The sequence below is a fragment of the Cuculus canorus genome, chromosome 13, assembly GCF_017976375.1.
Source record: "Cuculus canorus isolate bCucCan1 chromosome 13, bCucCan1.pri, whole genome shotgun sequence".
Taxonomy (NCBI): domain Eukaryota; kingdom Metazoa; phylum Chordata; class Aves; order Cuculiformes; family Cuculidae; genus Cuculus; species Cuculus canorus.
The window spans coordinates 409,196-435,733 of record NC_071413.1 but is presented as its reverse complement, the minus strand read 5'-3'; the positions used below and the strand labels follow the sequence as shown (position 1 = coordinate 435,733).

Below are 26,538 nucleotides of genomic sequence, written 5' to 3'. Positions count from 1 at the left end.
CCAGCAATGAGACTTAGGTCACCCCTACATCTTTTAGGAGTGTGATTAAACTGAACCATACATTGAAAAGACTGTTGTTTCTTGTGTACTTATCTGCAAAGTGAGATATTTTAATGCAAGATATTTTACATCTGCATTGACATACAAAACCCCATGAAAGAAACTTTAGGCTTCAACTCATCTTTGACAAGATTAAGTAAAGCTTAGCACAGTTTTCCTTTGCGTTAACCACCCAGGTCGGCTCATTTGTATCAGCTGCAATATTGCCTGAGCACTCAAAACACAACAGATCAAGAAAAACAAAATTACAAGGGGTTAAGCGGAAGTGTGATCCTTACAGTCTGAAAAAAAAAAACTCAAAGAAAATCATAAATAGTAAAATAAGGCATGATTTTTCTGGCTTTTCAGTTTTTAGATGTTGATGATTATTCTATCAGTATTCCCCAAGCAGAGATCCAAGAAAGAAACACAACACCAATACAAGAGCCACCTTCTCCTGTTCTCCACCTGTGAGATTCTCAGCATTTTAAGAACTATAGAAATTACATGGTTTTGTACTATTCTGTAATTATTTTATTCCCAAAACAGGATTAAACCATGAGAAACATTTTGAATTTTTCCTTTTATAAACTGCAAAATCAGTCAGGAGCTGTAACACTCTTATTATCTGGATGTAACAGTGATTAGTATCTCAAGAAATCCCAAAAGCAATAAAAATGTGCTTATAAACATTCACATCATGTGAAGTAATTTCTTTTGTGCCTTTATGCTAGAACAGGAAAGAAGACAAGAAGCACCTGAATAAAAGCAAATCATTACAAAGCTGTATAACGAGAAACTTTGAAATAAGCAAGATTAATCCTTTTTTTTTAACATTTCAAAACTAACTTTCTTGAGCAAGGTCTAGTTACTGGTAGCTAGCCCAGATATTTGGCTTAGAAACATTGTACATGTCAGATAGGTACCACTTCAATGCAACGCAAAGGTAGCTAGGAGTAGTTAAAGAATCGCTACCGCAATTGTAAAGCACCTTATAATAACTATTCCCTGCTCTTTTTAGCTGTCACAGAGGTGGCTGAACTGCAAGTACTGCATGGCCTTATTTGAAGATGTACATCAAGAGCCCTGATTACCATTAATACAAAAGATTTTGCTGGACTTAAAATCCATTTAATAAGAAAAAAAAAAAAAAAAGCACTACTAGCTTTGCAGGATTACCAGTCACGGCACAGCAGAAATACTCAGAGCAACAGTTGCAGTGAAACTGCAGAAATAGTCAGTCTGAATTACGTTTCCTTGAGATTCAGCTGTTTACACTGGGTAAATGTGAGCAATGGAGCATTAGAAGTAAAAACATCAGAATTTACCTGAGTAAAAAGCTGAATTTGTCAGCTGCGTCCCTAGCTCTACTAATATTTAAGTATTCACAGACACCTCCTTCGTCCAGAGTTATTTCTTACTGCAAGGTGAGGACTCACATACATATCCCAGCCCAACCTCTACTATCACCTTAAAGAAAATAAAAGAAAGAACTGTATGAATATGATTACGTTATTAAAAATTCTGGGATCGTATTGTTAGGGGTACTACAGTGCCTTCAAAATTTGATTTTCCAAGGAAAAAAACTCACCCCAGAAAGCAGCTGACAGGTCAATTAAAAAAAGGGGTTAGAGTTGACATGGATCCAAATCAGAGAGCGAAGGGTCTTTGTCAGATCTGTCAGCACAACTGATTTGTGTATGGCTGAGGAATCACTGCCTTCCATGCGTCTCCAGTGGGAAGTCAAAAATAACAAGTTTCTGCCCACTGGATGGGAGCATCAGACAAAGCTCAGCAGCAAATGTCAATCACCAATGTGTGGTCACACATGGACAGCAAATTTGGTCAGAGAGATCAGGTCTGATGTGAAATGGTGCAAGGCAGAGCCCCAGAACACAGGCTCACCTCCACACGGGTTTTCTTACTTATATCGGGGTGACTGAACCAGCTCTCCAGAAGGCAGATTCTGTTCTGTGCACATTATCCAACGCTGGCCTATTCCAAAGCTCTGATGCACAGCACCACACTATATTTTAGTAGGTACCTATGAGAGAGAAAACTACAGGAGCACAAGCCTCAAGTTAACTAAAATTCTGTGTTTCATCTGAGCACGTCTCTAGAACAGGTACTAAACTCATTCCATACGACCGCACAGTGGGATACCTCACTCATTTTTCTCTATTATGGAAGAAGCAAAATGATCTATTTGGGTTGTAGAGTGCAAAATCCCCAGGTTATACAGGACTTGCAAATGACTGAACAATTCAGTGATAAAAACGGGGTGCACCTACTGACAGCTGCAGTGCAAACTATTCTTTTTCTTTGAAGCTGGAAGATGGAAACAAGTAATTGAAACACTACTTCTCCTCTTATAATAGTTTGTGCTTAGAAATGACCTTTTATTTCTCATCCAACGTAATGGAACACTTGAAATATCCATAAACGCATACACAAAAATTTACAGCAGCCTGTCTGTCGAGACTGCTGCTGCATTCAAGAAATACAACAAATTATTCAGACTTTAATTCCAGCATTCTTCAAAGAAAGGCTCTTTCTAGCGATCTGTGCATCTTATTATTTTGCATAAGAACAGGTGAAGTCTATTTGAAGGTGTGCTTCTCAAAAGAGAAACCAAACAACTTCAGTCCACTCATTTCTGTCTGTGTAAGCACTCACTGCCATGACTTTGTGACTGTGGGTACTGGTTTAGGGCCCTAATGCACAGCAGTGGTTTTATTACACCCTTAAAAATGTCTGCACTGTCTGTTATAATCCAAGCAGACATAGTGGCTACAGACATCCATGCAAGCACCTCATTTACTATCTGCCACTAGCTAACAATAACATTTGGTATTACACCATCGAAGCCCAATGCATTTAAAAGCATTAGCAAGTTAAATCACATGGCAAGCTTGTGAACTGGGTAAAGATCACTCCAAGACAACTTCCCACACTAATGAAACAAAATCATTTTTATGTGAAGAATAAACACTGGAGTTAAGAATACAGGACAATTGTCTAGCAGGAAAACTGTCATAATTTAACCAAAAAGCTCCCTATAGGATGTTACTGAGACCACTACTCTCAGAAAACGCTGTGCAATTACTACTGCTCACGATAAACCTCGGCTTACCTTACTCTGATGAAAACCACTCTGAACGCAGCAAGTGGCAAATGCGGTTTGATTTGGGTGCAATACAACTTCTCTTATGCCCGGAAAGAAAACCAGAAAACCACAATACCTTCTATGAAAGTTATTCTTAGAAGTTCTTGAGAAGGCAGATCCTGTATCTCAGCTGTCCTTAAGGTGTAACCTTTTCCCTTCCAGGATTAGAAAGAAGTTTCACATGACCACCCCTGGAACTACGATACTGGTTTGTACATTGGTAACCCTTTTGGTTCACAATTCATTAAAAAATTCCTATCAACAAGATTCACGTTATTGTTAGAACTCAACACACACAAAACAGAACAGCAATTTTACCACTGCAAACCAAGACAAGTTTCATTTAGTGTGGTTCTATCACTAGTGCCAAAGCCCCATAGCAAGCAGGTCCTACACTGCACTTAGAAAGTCACAGATCCCAGACTCAGCAAGCTGTGACAGCCCATTTCAGAATCATGCTTTCACTTCTGAAGTCTCAACATCCAGGCACAAACAAGGGGGTTGCCAGGGAAATGCACCAACCATACTTGCTCTTCCAGATCCCATAAAGGTCCCTGGGTAAGCAGTTCCTTCTGAGGTGCTATGGTCAGAGCTCAAACAGTGTATCACTCACAGCACGCCTGGAAGTGAACTTGAAACCACTGCAGAATGGGGAAGGCAAGCAGCAGCATCGTGTACTTCTGGATTTCAAACAAAGCCCTCTCACTTGAGCCACCACCTGAATCTCGTGTAGCTGTGAACAGCAGAGGCAGCTTTCAAGAACACTTACGTAACCCCTTGACCTGGAGGAGGACAGTGTGTGATTTCACAGAACTACAAGATGGAAGATTAGAAATTAAGGCATCTTTCACAATATTTAATAAAAGTTGTTGAGAGATTTTTTGAGTTTTTGTATCAGCGGGGAATTTGACATTTACCATACGTTCACACACAGCCTTCTCCTCTGTACGTGCAGTACCAATACTTCCCATAAAGCTTCACTAATTAAACTGAAATAGGAAACAATGAACAGGATGAAGAGCTGACAGTTTTCATAAGCACAAACCAGACGTAGTATTCATCTCATCCTAACAGCATCATCTGATGGACAATGATCATAGCAGTGGAGACAACACTCAGAGTGTGCTACAAAACCCCTAATTTGAAAATGCTTTAACGCATTTCCTTAACTTGTGTAATAAACTGTAAATAAGTATACACAATAGTGGGGATCTGCTACAAAAGCTTAATGTAGGTTTTAACATTTTAAGTCAATAACAGTTTACACTTAGTATCAAGCAAACCCAGCTTCTAAGGCAAAAAGAAAATGCCAGTTTCCTACCAGTGCTCTTTCCAGACACCTCTTCGTGTCAGCCTGGGTAAGGAACCAAAGCACATCTGGCATTCCAGTCAGGTCCTTATGGCTCGTAGGAACCCGAGTGGGTTCCAGGTACAGACTAAAACAGAAGTGAAGCATGTGACGTTTGTGCTCCCTCAAAGGGTAGCAAGCAGGGCAGTTTTGGAGCACAGGGGTCACAGAATACCAAGGTGGCGGAAGAGAAGAGCGCAGGCATCACATGTGTAAGTCTGGAGGAGCAAACTCCAGGCATCAGAGCGTGTACACAAAGCACACTGAGCATCTAATGGGCAGGGCAGTACATCACAACTGACTTAGGTGAGTGTAAGCACTTACACAACATCTAAACCACCTGGGATTGCAACTGTTTCAAGAAATATTGACAAAATACAGTTCTTTCACAAAAACGCCATGGGAAAGAAGTTTAACTACAACGATTTTTGGCACTGAAACAATGTAAATTAATCTCTGTTTCAAAATGATTCTTTCTCTTTTCCTGCGTTTAAATATTTTTATCAACTTTTATCACTGAGCAGTTAAGCCCAGTCCCTCAGCTTTCCAGCCTTCCACCATGCCTGGCAGCCTCCTTCACCAGAAGCCGCTGCTTCAACCAGATTTGAACACATTCCAGATGGGACCTCTTCTCTTTTTCTTTTAGCTCAATAGCTTCTTTTTCCCTCATTCTCTAAAAGGTGAATGATCTCAAAGACAAAGGTGAATACTCTAAAAAGTTTAACTCTGAAGACGCTAACTGCAATACACTTTCCCTTTTCACTGTCCTGCAGGCCCAAGAATGAAACTATGAGTACAAGCCATCTGCTCCGCTATCAAAAGTGAGAACAAGCTAAGGCAGGACCTCATGAGCACACAGACTGTTAACTGTCACAGCAGTAGAAATAACAGCAAAATCAGGGAAGCTAAAAAATGCAGTGACAGGTGCTTCAGACAGAACCAGACAGTGGAAAAAGTCAGGGAGTTAAGAACAAAAAAACCTTAATTATTTGCTCCAACAAAGACAGAAAAATCCACACAGATCCCTTACAAGGGTTCTATTACTGTTTTGCATAAATTGGTTGGCTTTTGTTTGTCTTTGTAACATGAAAAATAGGAACCAGCAAGCATTTTGATCTGTTGAGCTCCGAGATTGGGAACACCTTTAGTTCCTGGCAGAGCCTCTGAAGAATCCCACATCCTCCAAGGAAATTCTGCTTGTTACTTATCTGCTTAAAAAATAATCCACAACAAGTGTCTGCAGGGCTATGGTGGGGCAGCTCACACAACGGGAGCACTGTCATGGATGGATACAGAACTCAGGAGAGGGCAGACAGGCTGGGAGGGTGAGGAGGTGAGATTCTGTCCATGGGAGAACAGTGGGCATGCATGGAGCTCTGTGGGGAAGGCGAGGAGCCCGGAGAGAGCCTGTGGGGCAGAGGCAGACCATTATTCTGCAGAGTGGATGCTACAGAGCCTCTACAATATTGGACAGGATTAGCAGCTTTGAAACAAACAAGCAAGCAAACAAAACGAAACACGACACAACACATTTGCTTAGTTCCAATCAATACTTATCAGGAAATACTAGCACTAAAATTCGGCTATGGCTTAACAGCAACTCTTCTGAGCTTTTCCTTTCATCTTTCCAACTGCAAAATATAAAACTGGTGCTTCAGATGCTTTTATGGATCTTCTATTGTCTCACACACAAATACATTCCCTAAGGCATGGGTCTCTCTCAGTCACTCACTAAAGCCCTAGCCAAAGATGCACTCGCGTAACCAACCTGCAGTTGACTGTTTCATTTTAAAATGTCTTTTATCACTTTACTTTAAAAACTACATCTGTTTAATATTTGCTTTTTATATGGCACTGTTCATAGCACTTTCCTATTTATACCATATCAGTTTCACCAGCATATACACGATAACACATCCACTGCAGGCACATAGAACGACATAGCGGCACAAGTAGTTCCTACACGTGCACAAGTGAGCTGGGGATTTCAGTAGCTTTTCCATCTGCAGTTATTATTCCCTTAAGCCTAATACTAAACAGAAGGAATCAGGCAGACAAGTGCTCACCGAGTGAGGATCATGATTTGGCATTTCTGTAAGTACTCCACCAAGTTTGCCAGCCTGAAGTGGCTTTGTTGCAGGCTATGAAGCTATGTGTGTATTGAGCGGGGATGCTGAAATTCAAATTGCAGTTTATTTCAGTCCATATTTCTTTTTTGCAACCAGGGACTCTCATGTAGTATTCATGTGACAGCCTTGGATGCAAGCAGCATTAACAAACTTTGACATTTGGGTTGATGACTCTCCCTCTATAAGCACGGAGCAGTCAGACGCTGACTAATGTCTTCATTCTTCCAATTTGAGTCACTGTTGTTTCTGTCCTGCTTCCTACTGCTCAATTTTATCTGCAACTCTCAGTGCAACAAATATACAGGATGAGAGAGCCTGACACTAACGAGCCGTGTGATGTTACCAAGTGCCAGCATAATCTGTACAAGAACTAACATCGGTGACACATGTGTCTTTCCAATGTCTGTACAATAACTGCACCCCGGCCTCAGGTTGTGCCAGGGGACGTTTAGATTAGATATTACGGAAAAATACTTCACAGTAAGGATTGTCAAGCACTGGCAGAGGCTGTCCAGGGCAGTGATGATCCAATCCCTGGAGGGATTTAAAAGCTGTGTGCTTAGAGACAGGGTTTAGTGGTGGAGTTGGAACTGTGAGGTTATGGGTTGGACACGATGATTTTAGAGGTTTTTTCCAACCTAAATGATCCTGTGATCCCGTGAGATGCAGACACGGTAGTTGTAGCTACCTCAAAGCTCACGCAGAGGGGAAATGGGGTGAGAGAAGCCTGCAAGACAAAAAGATAAATCCAAGTAGAAAATAAGAATGAAGGGATTGGTAAACCTTGGACAGGTTTTACTCTGTTGATCTGGTCCATAACACACATCACTTCACCTGCTCCCTTTTTCTGTACCACCTTTACCACGGCTTTCACCAGTTAAAACTTTCATTCATGATGGCACTTCAGACTGAACATGACATCACACATCTACCTGAATTTTTATCCTTCATTAACACTGAACTTCAAGGTAGAATCCTGGTAACAGGTATTTTTCTCCACGACCACTAAATACTTAGATTCTCGTCAAAAATACCTGAACTGCCATCAACGCACCAGTTCGGAGCAGTGCAGCTTCCTTCCTTAATACAGTTTTAACATTAAAGATGACTGTACTGCAGTAATTTACTCCAATCCTTACAGAGATATTAACTATTGTCATAAAGATAACAGGGCATAGTTAGCAGGAAATAATTACCAAATTGCAAGTTATTAATGGACAGAGTTAGTTGAACAGGACAGGAGAAATGCAACTTGCTATTGTCTGTATGGTAAATCCTTCTGTTGGTTATTATGTCAATGGGACCAAATGAAGGTCCTTTGTAAGCTTCATGGAAGGAAAATACAAACTTGACTAAAATAAATCGCATTTTTAAGGTAGCGATTCCTTTGGTGGAGGCTCTGGACAATATGTCTGGCAGCCCTGTACGCCTTCCCCCGACACACCGTTATTTGGAACGGTTTGTAACATTCCCATTTTGTCTGTAAAAAGACATTTTAATTGAAAAATCATTTGCCCATAAAATTATCATCATTAATTTACATTCTAAAAAGGTACTGCATTATGACCATAAAACAATTTGTAAGTGGATCCATTCTATCCACTAAATCACTTTACATTATTCTGTGAACAGAATGATTAAAGCAGGTTAGCATTTTGCAGGCAAAGTAATTATGTTGTTATGCATTTCAGCCACACAGATACCTATAATAGCCAGTCCATTTATCTTGGTGACAGAACATCTATACTAAGTGGGCAGAATACATTTTATTTACTTGATGCAATTCATTTAATTCACAAAATATTTCGGTTTTGTCATCAGGATAGCTATTTATTTAACTTTCCCACAGAACAAATATAACCTTGCATGTAATTAATGATCAGAATTTGTAAATGAGTTTTAAGAAAAAGGGAACATAAATTAGCTGGTAGAAGCATGTCAGCTACACAAAACTTGCATGTTTAAATCAGAGAAAATCTACATAATATGACTTGCTGCAACAGCCTTCTCCTTTGGACAGAACTGCTCTTCCTAAAGAGTTACCAGTGAGTCATTTCAAGTTCACTTCAAGGAATCGCACTACTCTACAAGTAACAGGAGCAAGAGACACTATGGAGCCTGAAACCCCCCAACAGATCCATCTCTTCAATGTTCTGTAGTTTCAAGGCAAGAACAGTGAAATGGCTGATTCAGAGTTCTGAATATGCTGGTGCCAAACTCAAAGAAATAGTCAGAAACAACTTATTTACTGGAAAGTCAACTAATTCTAAGTTTCACAATTCAACTGAAGTTTCCAGCTCAAATAGAGTTTGTATCACCAGATGGAAATACTGGCCACACAATGTACTTGCTGACAAAAACATTTTCAAGTGTTACTGCCAATAAGACTGAAATTACAACCAGGTGACAGCAAATTTTCAAAACAAGATGATTTTTTGCTGACTCCTTACCTGATCTCACTTTATTGCCTGATCAGCCACGAGGAACTTAGATAATAAGTACATACATAGCTCTCTAGTTAAACTTCGCATATGTCCTCCTTAATAATTACAAGAAGCATGAAAAATGAAAGATTATGGAGGTACTTAAACTCCTGTAACATTCCGATTAGCTCAACAGTACCAGGAAACACTTTGTTCTTTCCAGATAGTAACTGTGACTCATCATACGTAGCAACAGTAGCTTAAGATTTTATTTCAATTTGCCTAATTCTGTGTATTGTAAATAAATTCAGTATTGCTGATCTAGTTCTCAGTTTTGCAACTCATTCTATTTCTAAAATACCAAATTCTTCAACTGAACCATTGTGAAGGCAAAGTAAATCAAAACAACATCATTTCTTCAGATATTGCTTCTTGTAAGAAAAAAAAAAAGTAATTCTTCAACATGATTTATCGTGGTTAGGTTTAATTCAGGCACTTTAAGCAGCTTTACTTCCTCATACTCCGTCCTCACGGGTTTGTGACATCAGCCCAGCAGCTTCCAGACAAGCTCTGGTCCCACTTTTTTTACCCAAGGGTTCTTCAAGGGTTTCATTATTTGGCTGGGCTGGGTTTTTTGGAAGAGGCTAAAGGGCAGCTGAATAGCCATGCACCAATGGCTAGGTGGGTGTAACAGTATATTTGTATTTGACGTTCAACTCTCTCTTTTTTATCTGGAGAAACTGTGCTTGCAGTGATACCGTTCCTGTTAAAAGAACTCACAAACTGGTTTCATGCCACAACTGCACAGCCTTTATAAACTGACAGCAGCCTTACAGCTCTCCAAACATACTCCATTCTCATTAAAGGACTAATCTAAAACCAATCAACCAAAACATATAGAATAACTGCACAGAATACAAATGTTTCATGCCCAAAGTGGAACTCAAAGTAAAGTAAAACATAGCTATACCTCAGGTCTGAGTGGCCACCCTTCAAAAATAATTTACTCCAAAAAACGACAGCTGGAAAAATCACGTCTTTTCCTTAGTAATGTCAGATTATTACAATCAATTATGCCGGTAAATTATTAATATACTTAGGAACTTCAACAACAACTTTATGTAGGGAACAATCTATAGGCAGTTAATAAATTCCTAAAAATACTGGAATAAGAATCTAAAGATGGGAAAATACAACCCAAAACCACGGATATCAAGCCATGCCTTTGAACACCAAGCGAAGGTATATCAAGTAGTACAGCATGGGACACATCCATGTAGGTCCTCAAAAACTATGTTAAATCACAATCTTTACAAAAATTATTTTGAGCTTATTCATTTAATCATTCTTTAATTACAAATAAAACAGTGTCAGAGCTATGAAAAGCACAAATACACATGGAGGCCTTAGCGGGTAAATACAATTCTGTACTATAATAAAACATAGCACGAACCTTTTCAACCTGTGGTTCAGAGTACTCAGATACACTTCTGGAAACACATAAACAATGCAAAACCTGTAATTGCAATGTCAGTCACAGTGTCCATACAGAATACCAAGTACAAAATCATATCTTACTTGATATACTTCCACGGCTGTTTGGCAAACAGTGCACAACACTGACAGCTGCAGGAGCAGAGTGTCCTCTGCCGGGGACAGAGGCTCAGGTTTCCTACATTAGCAGCAGGGGAAACACCGAGCACCTCACTGATGGAGCACTGAGCCAGCTCCATCGATCATGGTTGTAAAAATCCCATTTTTCACAGCACACAAAAATAGTAGGAGACAGAGGACCATCCCGGCAATCCTGCTTCAGTGACTGCCCACAATTCCTACTGGATTAATAGCTCAACAGCCATTACTCACACAATCCACCACCAGTGAGCTCTGAACACTTCTTCATGCACATCACCACTATTGAAAATGACCAATTGAACTGCTGTCAAAGGTAACTAAAAGGGCTCTGAATCTTTTTTACTTACTTTTTCCTTTTACTAATAAGATCAGCATTCAGCGACCAAACGTGGTCTCTCTAACTCAGAACGAAGCAGGGGCGGCAGCACAAGTCCATAGCTCGCTCCAGTTGCTGGATGTGATAGGTTCCACTGTGTACCTGAAGGAGCTGCAGCTTTCTTTCTCCTAGGAAAAAAAAATTATATCTCATTCTAACTGAGGTACGAAGAAAAAATGCACATCTACCACGTAAGAATCTTCTTTCATAGCAACAGTCAGCAGTGGAAGGGGGTAAACTTGTGACCGTAACCAAACAAAAGAGGGCCAGCTCTCAGAAGCCTCTCTCCGACCAATAATAACCAGTAGCTTCTGTATATAAATAAGAGGAGAGACACCACATCAAGAAGCTAAACAGTGCATGGAGAAGAACAGAGCAAAACAAAACATAACAACAGGTGGTGGATACTAAATCCACCGCTGAGTACCTGTCACAGGGTGAGCTGGCTAAACTGGGCAGCCAGAGAAGGACTGCGCAATGACAGTGTTATTCCATGTACGTGTGTCTGTGCAGAAGGGATCTCATATAGCCCTGACACTTGTGTGGTCGCTGACATGCTGCCAGTGCATTCCTGCAACAGCCCTGCCTTGGAACCGCATCACAGCAGGGCATTGTTTATTCCAAAACGTAGTCTTACAGATAAACTCTACAGAAGAGGAACACTCTCCTCCTTTGCGTACTGTTTACTGGACAAGCCATTCTTCTCTAGACACAGGCAGTTCCACGCAAATGCTAAAATCCGTCACAGGCTACCCTATCCCCAACAGCCCTGCTAGGACCTGAGCTGAGCCTGCACTAGCAGTGTGAGTTTCCCCACATCCACCTGCGTTCTACCAGACCCTGATCTATCCTGCTCCCAGCTTCCAAAGCAACACCATCCTGAAAAGCAACTAAGCCACTTCTTCCTCAAAAATCCAGGTAAAAACTCACAGTCAACTTAACAATTGTCTCCAGGGCACATTGAGTTTTCCCACCTTCCGAAACAGGACACCTCCTTTAGTGGATAATCATCGGAATTCACGTATTCATCCCTATCCGCAAGCATGGCCACAACGCTCAAACATCTTCACAGTGCTCCTTTAAAAAGAACAAACATCCCTGTAGTAAATGACACCTCAGTAGCTGAAGAGTTACAGTGATATTTATACACTGATATTGAAGCGTGAGTGCCGTTGGAACAACAGCACCCTACAGCACAAGTCAGAGCCTGTGCACAGGTACACTGCACTGTCAGAACAGTTTATAATAATATCGGTATCTCTTGACTCTTTCATTGTTTGAATAAATGACTACAAGACAAGGGCTTTTGAGAGGTTGCTGATTAAAGTGCCCTTTATTGTTAGAAGCATAATTAAGTAGTACTTGAATTTATAACTCTCTTCAGGGAGTCCACACTCCTAAAGAAATTAGAAAATGGCACAGTCAGAAAGTTATCGAGTTAATAATACTTTTCAATAATCACAGCCAGCATGATGTGGCATTCCCATTTGCAAGGTTTAATTTTATTTAAAGAAATTAAAGTGCAGATCAAGTCGGGAAACTCTCCTCTTATGCCTTGTCCAAACTCTATTAAACATAACATAATTTAAAACCAGATTGGAGTTATAAATAGCCGTCTGTTTGAACAGCCTGCCAGGCTGCTCCCAATTATATATGTTTAGCTAACTACTCTCTAATTAGCACTCGCTTCTGACTACACAGCTCCTCAAATATTTACATTGGAAGTCACAAATTACTATCCAATTATGTTGGCTACATTATTTTGCATAAAATATAAATAAAATGTCTGCCCATGCTATAAAAACAAAATGTGCTGTCACCACTGTGGGACTGTAAGAGACACCACTGAGTCTCTTCCAAGCCTTCAAAAAAGAGCATTTAATTGAAACACATAAAAGCACAACAGCAGCTTTACTGCATCAAGTCAGATCACACTGATTAAGAGTGTGCACCACTTCTGAAGTACATTTCACTGGGAAAAGCCAAACAGAACGAACAACTCCCTTACACATGTTGAACTTCTCTCAAACATTCACGCTCTCCTACTTCCATCTACAACCCCCAGGGATCTGGGGAAGTACCACTGCTCCACAGTGAGAGCAGAGGTGGAGATGCCAAACAAGGGGAAGTAGAGCAGAGGAGCAGGACAGAGAGGGACACTGAGCAGGACACGTCAGGGGATTTTCCTCCTTTGGAGGAGTCTAAACAGACACACATTGGATTCAGTGCTTGACTTTATACTAAAAATAACTTCTGCTGTAGCCATAACTTCGAGTGCCAGAACATTAATCTAGTTTACGGTTCTTTAAAACTTGGTCCAATTCCCATCACAGTTTTTTTTCTTATTTCATCCATGTTTTACGTATTCAATATTATTTTCGCTTACTTTATAATTCCTACTTACTGGAACTGGACTTCATGACACTTTCAGGTTTCATATGCCCCTTCCTGTAATAGCAGCAGACATCTCAACAAGGCATCACACTGACACACAGCAGCAGCATAGTAAAGTCCAACAAGCACCTCTTGGGAACCTCCCAACAGTACAGCAACAACGGAACACTCGGTAGTTTTATAAAGGGTTTCAGAATACATCCAAGAATAACTCACATCGCCATAAAACACAAAGACTCCTACACACTCCTAATAAATATTTTTGTAACTAGAAATTAATATTAGCGTTCTTTCCTAACTTCTGGCATGACAAATGAAGCTGTCCCTGGAAAAAGATTAATTAATATTACCTGGTATTCAATCTTGGGTTTATATTATTTGTATGAAGAAAAATAAAAGAAAAAAGTGGGCTTTGTATTTAATAAGCAATAACCAAAGGTGGTTAACAGTGATTACGAGTCAACATTTAAAGGGTACTGTTTTAGGATGCTGCTGCGTCCTTGGTCTTTAGTGATAAAGCATCTGTTTGTTCCATAAATTCCAACTCCACAGCTTTTGGCCATATGGTATGTAGTGACAAAAGAGGCACATTTCATGAGGTTTTTTGACTCAACAGCGATGTCCTCTCCACCAGACACTACAAAAAAAATAAATGGGAAGTTGCTGAATTATGCAATTATGGGCTGACTTCTGGTGCATATACACATAGCACTCACGCCACCCTCCCTTGCTTAAATCTGTGGGAGATGAACCCTGAGACCTCCCTCCTTTTACTGGGAACTAAAACAAATGTGAAAAATTGAAAACAGCTTGGTTTTCCCACAGGAATAAAATCTGCAAGACTACACTGCTAACGTGTGGCACCATCACTGAAGGCATTTAAGCCATGTATTCTGTGTGATGAAAGGAGGTGGATTACCACAGGTGAAAGGCCACATCTGCAGCTACCATTCACTTCCCAAGCAGAAATTCTTCTTAAGAAAGCCATACAGCATGAAAAGAAGTGACTATAAATAGCTGAATGGTAAGTATTTCAAAAGTAATATGTCTGGATGAATTATCAGTCTTTGGAGCAGAACTGCTTATTTAAGTTCGATTTTGCTACTTGCAATGCACAAACATTCCTCACAGGTAGCCCCCACACCACTTCTTGCTAACACTTCCTAAAATAAGACACTTTTCCAGACACTTTCAGTGAGAACCCCAGTAATTTAAGTACGAGATGCATTAAAGAAACATGAAAATCCCATCCCATGTCCTTGAGGGCCGACACTGAAAAGCTAAAAGCCAACCAGGTTTGTTCTGTGTTTTCTGTAATAATAGCTGACCTCTGCTTGTGAATTTCTCTCCCTTTAGAAAAACAAGACAAACGCAAAATAGCACTTCCCATTTCCTCCAGGGCCCCAAGCTATTTTTTGTATATCCTCACAACTCAATACCTTAATAATTAATTTGTTCCCCTCAGCATGAGCTCTCCTCACCAACAAACTCCTCAGTACAAACCCATTTACCAGGCTGCAATTCAACTTGAAGACGATCCTTCACGGTATTAAACATCTACTCCCAAAACACTTCCCCACCACTCAGAAAATTAGCTGTCACACATAATTACATCAGTTTAGGTTAATGTGCACATTGTTAACAATGAAAGCAAACATACAGAGCAGGTGCCCTTGCTTTACTAAGCATGTTCGGCATTTGGCAGAATGACCTTCCCATACAGTTAACTGGCCAACTCGACAGCAGCAAGAGAGACAACATTTCCACTGATAGTAACGTTATCATGGAAGACGTTCCCACAGTTGTTTTCCTGTCTTTCAAAGGGGAGAAAAGTTAGGCAGGAACACAAGAAATTATATTTTCCTGCCATCTCCATCTTCTGCATAAAAAGCCACTACATTACTATATTTAGGAGCTGGAGATAACATCAAAGATTACATTCGTATGGGTAACTCCCAAAACATCCTATGACCAACTTGTCAGACAAGGCTCCCCCACCACATGGAGTTCTCAACTCGTTAGAGTTCAACTGGAGTGTGAAGTCCCATGACTCACCTCACACAAGATGCCCAAAGCAGTGCCCTTTCACTGTTCTCAATTCTCAGTTATTTTGTTTGCTCTGTTGATCGCTTTCTCAGTTCTTTTCTTACTTCTTGGATAGAACAATGCAAGTCCTTGGTCAGAAATCCCTTCTGCTCCAAGATACCTCCTATCAGGAAATCTGCCAATTACAACTTCAGAATAAAGGGGTTATTTTAAACTACTCTGTCTTTACCTCTCATCTGTCCAAGACAGGGAGTAGAGGGGGGAAAAAACACCCAGTAAAACCAAAAAATAACCCAAAACAGAGTCCATCCATACCCCAAAAACCACTCATACTTACAGAGCCACAGAATTTATAGACTTTAGACATTAAAAACAAAAAATAAAGATAACATTGTAATTAATGCAGCACTAAATTTGAAGGGCATTAATCCTCTTCCAAAAAAACAGTGCTGTAGCTATTTTACAGAACCTCAAATTCTATGAGAGCGATACAAAAATTCAACACAAGTTACAGACACAGCCCTGCTGACCTGGAGGACCATCCAGCTACCAAACCTCCCCTTCTTGTTCAATCATTCCTTAATTCCTTTGTGCTCATCACAGAAATCCCACTACTTGTATCACGCTTCACCTGAAATTCAAAATGCCCAATTCTTCGGTTCAAAGGCCACTCAAGGTGCTCTGGGAGGTTGGCAGCAAAAGATTTCCTTCAATAATCCATGAGAATTTCACAGTCAGACTCTCCCTAAGGTACACAACTCAGTTCTGCCCACGGAAGCTCCAGTTTTATCTGCTGCACATCTGTAAGGACTAACTGGCTTCTGTCGAACAGATATTCAACTAAAAACCAGCACTTTCCAGACACATGGGCTTTAGGTTTGTCTCTCCCAAGATGATACACCCACCTCTTCATAACACAAACACACTATTGGCATCGTTTCCTACACTTGTTCTAGAGTTTACACCCCTGATTGTGTTCATTAATTTTTACCTCCTTCCTCCCCTGCACTGGTGACGGCCAGTTCTCCTGCTCTGTGATGAGTCTTGGCCACACACAGATGGGCCACAACAAGAGGAGATCAGAGCAGCACAGTCATACAATGAATGACTTGTAACAGATCCCCTGATGCTCCGTCACACAGAGCGATGAACTCCCTGCTGAGTGCACAGAGAGGGAATCCTTCTCACAGGCTTTGCACAAAACCTCTGTAGTGTCACGCGCAGAGGTCTCTGAGCTGCAGATGTCCTTACAGAAAGGAACATTCCCAGCATTCCTCAGAGGCTGGAATGACTGGTGCTGGTGCTGTCGAAAGCCCTTTTACCCACCACTACTGTTTCAATGATAAGAAGTTTTGTTTCAGTAACTGTTCTCCAGAGTCACTAAGTGCAAGCGAAATCTGTAGACTTATACACATTTTCGTTTTAATTAAGAGACGCTCCAATTTGCATACAAATTGTTTCTTTTAATGGTAAATATTTTAGATTAACTTGAATAATTTTTAATCTCATTACTATCACAACAGAATTCAATACGTGAGAGAGGAAAATTGTGCACTTAGTCTGGTTAAAAATAAAAATTCCTTTGCTTCATGTGTTATCAAATTTTCCTGGAATCTGGAGCAATCACAGCTAAGCTCAATGAGTTGTTAATTCCCAGTGTTGAAGGCCTGCAACTCGAGCAAGGAGGAAAAATACTGTAGCATTAAGGAAAGCTTTATAGCTTTCCTGCAGTCTAAAAGGTTCCCTTTCTCTAGCTACCTTGTCTGAGTGCCTTTTATCTTCCTAATGAAATCTGTTTCTTTGAATAACGCAACATGCTTCATGGCTGCAACTAATGTGTGCAAGGCAGAAACACCAGGGTGAACCAGCCTGCTCCACGCTCTGGGAAACCTCAGGGCCGAGCTGAGCCAATTTGTTAACTGGGTTAAAGCAGGGCTCTGTTCTGTTCACAACTCCAATTCACATGTGGCTTCCCATGCCATCAAAAAGTCATTTGTTGAAGATTAGTCTGACACCTTTCATAAAGGAGAAAGGCATGCTGCTACTTGATACTTCAACTAAACTTTTGGCTGCAAGGGTCACACACTACACTTCTGATCATTACACTGGTTCATGCTTTGTCCTGTTAGAACACTATAATGCAGTATTAGTTTCAATGGCTCACTTAGACCAAAAAAACTGATACATAAAAGGAAAACGAAGGAAGACTATGGCAACTACGGAGCTGCATTTGTACTTTTTAATGAGAACATCAGACTTGCAGTACTTTGACAATACTAAGTCAGAATATTTTCTATCTACCATTAACTCATCTCAGTTATACCTGCCCAACACCCACATACAGTGACTGAAGCAGGAAGCCTCAATTAAGTAATGTTCCAGAGGAGCTCAAGCACATTCATGATTTGGGAAACTTCCAGCTCAAAGTCTCTTGGGTATGGCCCAGGTCCTGCTGATCCTGCCCTGTTCACACATATTGAATTGTGAATTCCACTGCAATATCTCGTTTCAAATTAAGGGACAAATGCTCTCTGGGAAGGCACACAAACCACTAGGGGAAAAAAGTTCTTCCCTGCAAGCCAATTATTTTTAGTTAGGCTGTTACCCAACAAAGCAGCAGTGACCCGGGCTTTAATGTGTGGGAGCAACCAGGCTTCCCCTCCTGGGATGTCAGGTACACGCTCTGATTGCTAATCCAAGCCACAGGACACCGCATCCATAGGCTCATGCTCTATGCTGCCCTGCCTATTTATTGGTAGTAGAAGGAAGGGCAAGAGTATGCTTCTTTACACATGACCACACAGCAAGAGCTAGGAGGGCATCACCTACAGCCAGATGTGTAGCTTGAAGTTCTACCAACAACACTGACAGTACACGTACATCTGTAAATAAATACTCATAAAAGCCAGAGATGTATGAAGATGTGACTCTTTAGTCAGAATGTCTCAAATTCTTTTTTCACTCCAAGCTCCAGAGAGTGCAGAATTTAACTATTTTAATTACCAAACAGAGCAGCAAAATGAAAATCTAAGCAGGTGCAAATGGGCTACTTATGGCTGCTCAAAAGTGTCCCAAACAGAGAGTTAATCCAATACACTAATCTTCTAAACACTCTATCCCTCACTGTCACAGCATCCCTCTCGGAGCACTCTTCGTTTTAGCAGATGTTCTGCTGTATATGGTATCACCTCATCTGCCTCTACACTCCCATTCCTCTGGATTTTCTGGCTGTAAACATTCAAATGCCATCTGAAAATACTCACTCAGTGGGAGATGTGTTACTCTTCTTTAAAAGGAGTGAAAATTGAAGTCACTTTTCAATTGCCTATTGAGCAATTTTGAGAGGTCTATTCTACCATCCCTCACACTGGGATAATTATACATTATACGTAATTCTCACACCCAAAAAGCCTACCAATAAACCCAGTGGAACACAACAATGAAAACTATGTCTTGATTTTGCTATGTATCTTTTGTCCTTCAAAGTAATCCAAGTAATTTAGCAAATCAAATAAATCAATTTTGAGAACACACTACCTCACAGCACCTCTGTGGAAAGCTAAAGATGACAAGGTTTCATTTCAGAAATGACTTACAAATCCACCTGGTTCCCATGAAGAGATCCATCTGAAGAATTTACTCCACACTAAAGTAGGGAATGCCTTGTTTTCCCGGTTCTCACAGAGTTCACCTCACAGAAGGAACAGTAACAGAAATCCCCATCCATCCGCTCAGCAGACCAGCCATCGACAGCAGTGACCTCAGCAACCTGACATCCCATGAGGCTTCATGTTCATTAATTTAAAGGAGGCCATAAGAGGTTAACGTTTCTGTCACTGATGATTAATGCCAAAAATTAAGTATATGTGAAAGGGAGTATTACACACAACGGCATTAGCTTGTAACCAACTTTGTTTGCCAATATAATCCTGGATCTATTGTGACTACAAACTCCTGAAGGTTAATGGAGTAATACCGAGTATGATTGTATTGTCTTTTGCAGTTATACACTGGTAGGTCAAACAAATCTGCATCATGGGGAGGAAAGAAAAATTATGACTAACTATTCAGAAACAATAAATGCTTTTCGAATGAATCCCACAAACCTATACTTCAGCTGATCTTCATGTTTTGTAATGTAAATATATAATCTGAAAAATAACATTAATCTTACAAGGAATTTTTACCTGCCAATTGTCAAACACAGCCGTAAGGAAATTCTTAGAAATCAACCCACGTTAATTAAATGTTGGTATCGAACTTCTGGCTCATAACAAATTATGCTCATGACTGGCAAACAGTTATCCACAAATAACCTCACCCGTGTTTCATGGAAGCAAAGGAATTTCCTGTCTTGTGCCAAAAGAAATAAAAACGCTAGTAACACTTAGTGCATTCATCACTAACCCAAATAAACCTGAATAACCTAAATACACTCCCAAACGGAGCAGAAGGCAACACTGTTTGCCATGCCTGTTGGAGACTGCACGAGGAAAAAGAACATACTCCTCACTTTATACAGCTTACTCCAGATCTGTAATCTCGCAGTGAAACACACCATGGTATGGTCTTTCTTAGTTACATATTAAATAACAATTAAGTGCAATTTGCTGTGAGTGTAACTGCACCATCAGTACGCAGCTTTTGCTTCTGCAGTTACTCAACTTCAGCCTTGGAAGTCGCTGAATTTACCACTACCTTAGAATGACTTCCAGAGAACGCTTATCTGCATCCTGCAGACTGCTCTGCTCCAGTATACTGTGCTCCAATAGAGGGGACTAACCAAGGCTTTGTCACCACGAACTAATTAGTTATGGATGAAAATGTCAGAGACCCTCATAACTCACTGAAGCATAAAATTTGCCCTGTCTTTAACTCATTAGTCTAATGAGATTTTAAGTTATAACAGCACACGCCAATGCTTTTTCCAACACTGTTCTAATCTGATTTCATTTTGTCTGATAGGCTGCTGAGAAAATATTGTCTATTGCACACATTGCTTCAAAAGGCATCTCTAGTTGCTAATGAATCACCAAAACGGCTGCTGATGATTGTGTACCTCCACAAGCCAGAACTGCTCTGGATGCCATTCTCTAAGCTCTGCTCTGCGTTTGATAGACCTAGAAAAGCCCTCTTCTAGCAAGTCCAATGTTCCCTTCTAATCCAGTGCTTTGAGTTTGTGTCCAATAATAAAAGCTAATTTTATGGGATTTGTAACAATATGTCCAAGACAAACACACACCATAGGACAATGTCATAAGAAAAAAATACAACCAAAGAGATGGCGGTACGTGGAAAAAAAACCACATATGTATCATAAAACTATTGTCCTACATAAAATCTTTCCAGTTTTGACCCACTAACTTATGGGAAACCTTGGGTCAGATCAGCTTTGCTGCAGTCCTCAAGGCTGCATGCACAGGTTACAGATATAGTGACCCAGACGCCCTGCCTGCACAGTTCCTCCACACTCAGCTGTAATTGCCATCTCGGCTGCACCACAAGTTCACATTGTCCTGAGAAACTACAGCAAAACAGGGGAAATGTGCATGCGGGAAAGTGGTCCTTTCAATCACACAGTTGATTAAAACAACATTCCCAGACAAATCTTTCTCCGTATACTTTTGATACCCGTGCACGATAGCAGAACACTGAAAAGACCGGTAAAAATCAGTGACGTGACAGTCACTGTATCTTTGAAGAAGCCCTGTTCAAAAGGAAAAATCCCTGAGGTAGTGGTTTTGTCAATATTGCCTGTAGGCTGATGGTTTTCAAATGTAATACAAAAATGAAAAGATGGTATTTTTTGCTTCTAACACTTTCACTGTTTAAAAGCTGTAAAGCCTTGCCTTCTTCCAGCAAAAAACACCACATAAAATTACACTGAATTCTCCACTAAACAAAAAATTCAGACTGCACCTGTCATCTTTACAAAACTTTATACGTATATATTAAAAATAATTCACATCCATTTTAAGCTTCTTCACACAGGACATTTTAAGAACTGAAACAAACCACCAAATTCTACTCAGTCTTCTGCCCCCTTTGTTAATTTTCTTTTAATTAATAACTAAAGGATGCATCTGGTTTAAGAATAATATTTGACTTTAATATTAAAATAGCAGGTATGATAAAGTAGAGGGGAAAAAAATTCTTAAAGATGTCATTCTATGAAATGACCTCAGGTATTTGTTGTGCTTCCCCCTACTCCACTTGTTTTCCTTTGAACACTCCAGTGGTCTCAACTAACACAGTACAGATACTGCCATACTTCTCCTGTCAGCAGGCACGGCCTGTGAAAGCACATCCATCCCTGTCCCGTGGAGCCCATTCCAGAACGCCCTGTGCCGTGTTCCTCCAAACCCATCCCTAGCACCAGATACTGTCCAATTGCAGCTTCTCCATCTTTGCACTTCCCAGTTCCCTTTTCAATTCGAGTGCTGCCACTAAGACCCTGACACCCAGCACCAGAGCTTTCCACCAGTCTGCCAACAGATCGGCATTCAGGAGGTACGACTGATGGAAGCTCAGGCCGGCAAACAAGCCTGATCGAGTTGGAATTGATTTACCATACCTTATACGCAACATTTTAAAAAGCTGGTCTGGGCTAATTACATACTCAGCTGATCCCCAGGTGATTAATAAAGTTCCTGACTAATTTTCTGTCTCTTCTGAGCTGCCAGATGGAGTACAGAAAACTCATTTACATCCCATAACACAGATTTTCACATCAATGAATAAAACTTACCACTAAGAAAAAAAAAAAAAAAAAACTAGGGAAGATTTTACACCTGCTCCGCTTTTACATTCCTAAAAAAATACTAACAGGACTAACAGATCGGCCTTATCCCTTCCTCCAGTTGTCGCAGTAGGTGTGAATCTATCTGTATTGGCCTTGGTTTACACAACAATACTCTTACACCAATCTTTTAAGATTAATAAAGATACACCTTTCACTACACAACCCAAAGCTATCCCACTGCCTGCTCATCTACCTATGCCATCTCAAGCTGCCTAAAGTCCCTCCGGGTTGTGCAGTCTCCTCTCTCCCGAGAGGTAGGAGGCAGCTGCCATCTTGTCTCAAAACAAAACCTGCACTGGAGGTGACCTTGCCAGTCTTTTTTTAATATAAATTTCATACCGAATGCAAAAAGTAATTAGAAAAAGACGGCCAGTGATTCAATTCTTTAGAGAGTGGTTCAAATTCATTTGTCCCTTATAGGAACAAAGGGGGAAAAAAAAGCCATTATTAATTTAGGCAATTAAAAGTACTTTGAAAGCAATATCCAGCACATTAAAGAACCTGTTCCCGGAGTGCTGCTTACAGTCTATGAAAAGTTAATTTCAGAGCATTTCAAGTGAAGAAAGGTCATTTCTGAGATGTGTTCCACAGAATATTACCATTTTTAAATGGTAATCTAAATGAGAAGTGTTTTTCTGTAAATATGGAGTCAATGGTTAAGTGAATTAGAAGTAAAATTGAAGATGCAAATTACATTTATCATGTCATTTCCAATTGAACTGTGTATTACTATTTATAGTCTCTTCCTCTTATGTATCAAAGAATCCAAGTTTTTCTTCTTTAACATTCCAATTGCTGCTCAGGATGCTCTTTTTATGCTGCCAGAGTGCATTGCTGGCTCACGCTCCTCTTCTTGTCCATCAGGACCTCCTAGTGGTTTTGGGCAGAGCTGCTTTCCAACCAGCCAGCCCGCAGGCTACATTAACCAAAGCATTACTCCCCCACACACAGAGGACTAGGCGCCCCCCTTTGTTGAACCTTCTGAGGTTCCTGTTAAGTCTTTTTCCACGGCCTTCCGAGGCCAGTTGTAACACTGCAGTAACACTGTGCTCACACGTACCTCCAGTGACCACACCAAAGACCACGGTAAATACACTGCAAAGGGGATGAGATAAAGTTATTTTCCCAGCAAGACCTCAGCAGACACCACAGCAAGAGAACGAGCTTTTTGTTGGCAACTTCAGAACAGGAGGAAAATGCCTTTGCACTCCTGGAGTACCTAACCTGGGTCTTGGAACTCATCAGTCATGCACCTCTTCTCCTGTCTCTTGGTTGTATCTGAGACTTTATCTTAGGACTTTACCCAAATAAGAATGCCCTTCCAGTAAACAAAGCCTAGGCAACAGATGAAAGTCACAGTTCTTGTACTTGAAAGTTTTTCCCCTTTCTTTTGCAACACAGCTTGCAAGATTGTGCACTGAGTGTCTCACAACACATCTTTGTTTCAGAAGTAAACCATTCTGCCAGCCTTTGTCAGGAGTGATCAGAAGCATTCTTCATCTTAAATAGCAAAGGTCAAATCAAATAATTCTCCTCTTTCGTTTGGGCACTGCTGACTACTTTAGTTCCTAGGCCGCTGACTGCAGAGTGCTGAGTCTATCATTTCAGACTGTGCTGCATTTAGTACTGAACAAACACCTTCTGCCTTTATCCTGGCTTTACCTCAGCTTGTTGAGTACCACAACCTGTCACCTGCTTCCCCAACTAACCTACAGGACGGAGCACTTAGGGATCACTAACTCAGGAAAATTAAAATCAAGCAGCAATTGGAACATGTATGAAGTCTTGTTTGATTTGCTTTAAACATTTCTGTACAAACTTTTTCACCCAATAAACGCATCTACCGATAACGTTAAAAAACAACCTTGCTCCTGTAGGCACCATCTCCAGTATATGAGGCATAAAAATTCCCAAATGAACAAAAGCCTCAAAACAGGCCTACAGACCTGGCAGAAGCCACCTCCACTTTGCAGCATCCGCTGGAACTGTTACTTAATAAAGACAAATTCATTTTGTCAAAGTGCTTACCAGACACAAAAATGAGCTTATTAAATCAAAGGAAAGGTAATTATTCCAAGTGTTGTTGTACTTTTCCGTCCTTAACCTGGACCAGACAAGGCCACCAATGTTACCACTTGAATAACTGGCATCAGGTATGTTTATTTATCAAGCACAGGTTCAGACATTTTCACAGAACAGCCTTCTTTCTGCCTCAGCATCAAAATACACAAAGTAGAGGAGGCAGCCTCCTTAATGCAGGAGGAAAAACATTTCTATTTTTGCTGTGGAGGAAATGGACTTCTGCAAATGTGGGGGCTTAAATGCCCACCTATGTGCCTGCACAAGGAAATATCGAATCCCCAAATGCTTAATGTCTATCAATTGCCAACGAGGTTTATGTGTACGGTCAGGATTTATACTCTTCGTCCAATTTAACTTCACTGAAGCCAGTGGCATAGCCAATGAAATGCACCAAAGCACAACTGGAACTGCATTCTGACAGGACATGGCTGTTTGCTTGGTTTTCCATTTTGCGCACAGGCCTAGGGACAACCCAACAGTTCACTCTGCAGCTACACAGATTAGTTGTGAGTTACAGGAAACATCCACAAAGGAGACCACAGGCTGCTTACGAGAACTACACTTGCAAAGAAGTACAGGCAGGTACAAAGACCCAAGAGCCAATTACCCACCTGCAATTTGTGATGCGGTGCCTCAAATATTTTAAACAGACACTTGGTCTGCTGATTTTCAGTACATGCATGCTTAAAACAAAACAAGAATCAACAGTGTACACTTCCTGAAGGCAGAACTCATCATCTTCATTAACCCCATTACGTGCAGTCCCATTCCATCCCCTTCACTACCATCAGCTGAACAAGCCAGCTAGACCGAGACCTAAGGAAAGCTCATTTACATACAGCTTCTGGCCTTGCTCACTGGAAAAGTTTCCAAAGACAAATTGCAGTGTCAAAAGAAAGCTCATTGAATTTTTATGTAGGATTGCTGTGTTGCCCTTAGCTCCCTGAGCATTCATCCCTCTTCCCATTGTTATTTTTCAGTCCTTCAGGCTCAAATATTTCCAAGGGCAGAAGCTGGCCAATTACAAAAAAGGAAGTTCTTTGCTTACTAGTATAAAACAAAGCATACAACCATCACTAATTCACATTTACCAAAAATATAGCTCAATTACCATGTCACACTAGACTGCTGAATAGCATGGTGGTTCCACATGCGTTTAATTTAGTACCAGTATTTGTGCTGAGGCAACAACAGCAATTAAAGTTACTGAAATGGGGATGAAGCATATTTTCCACCATTTGTCTGCCCGTTATAGCATTGTTCTCTTTCCCTAACAAAAAAGGAACACCTAGCCCATTCACTCAGTGGTGATGTTAATGCTCCAGAACATTTTGAAATCCTCTGACATCTGGAAAGGTTAAAAGAGTTATAAGCTTCACCTTAAGCTAACGATCTGCAAGGTGTTTTCACAGAACGGTCACTTAAAGGACTGAGGGACACGGAAGCTGTATTCCCTTGCACTCATCAACTGAGTGCTAAACGGTAGATAAACAACTAAGAAAGCTTCATCTTTTTAACAATTGTAAACTGAATAGTGTTTGTTTGCCACCAACAATCCAGTCAGATGCAGGGTTTTCTTCGTTGTCCACTTCTTAATTTGGTTTGAAATATTTATTTCCTTTTTTTTCAAACATTTGTAAGTGCTTCTAAGTTGTGCACATAACCTATACTTCATTTAGCTATTAGTTGTTCACGAGGCCAAATACATTAAGGGCCCTGTTTCCTGCCTAGGCACCGATTTATAAACAGCAGAGTACTTAGGGGCTATTCTGTCACTTGACTCAGAGTACTTCACTTAATACTGGCCTTCCTGCTTAGAACTACATCAAGGGCAGAGTAATCCATTTTGCACCTTCCTGGGTATAAATGCACAGCTTTTTATGCAAGAAACAGTCTGAAATTGAGAACATTTTGACATTTGATTTGCAGATCATAGGCAATGCAGATCAACAGAAGTAACAAGTATTACTAGAACATCTAACGCTGTCTTCTAAACGCTCAGACATGAGCTACAGAATTGCATTTTACTTTCTGCTGCCAGCTGAGTGAGGCAGCTCTTCTATCCAGAACCTGTCAGTCCCCTAAATTAATCAGAGTC

General features: G+C 40.5%; 1 protein-coding gene across 1 annotated transcript in view; it reads right to left on the bottom strand.

Annotated features, from left to right (window-relative positions):
• SHCBP1 (SHC binding and spindle associated 1) overlaps positions 1-26,538 on the bottom strand; it is a 255,291-nt gene that overhangs the window by 203,648 nt on the left and 25,105 nt on the right. The window contains exons 15-18 of the mRNA XM_054078490.1: positions 15,566-15,744; positions 13,861-14,147; positions 12,091-12,193; positions 11,088-11,244 (exon numbers count right to left, since the gene is read on the bottom strand). The gene's annotated coding sequence lies outside the window, so the exon portion shown is untranslated. The remainder of the gene's footprint in view (positions 1-11,087; positions 11,245-12,090; positions 12,194-13,860; positions 14,148-15,565; positions 15,745-26,538) is intronic.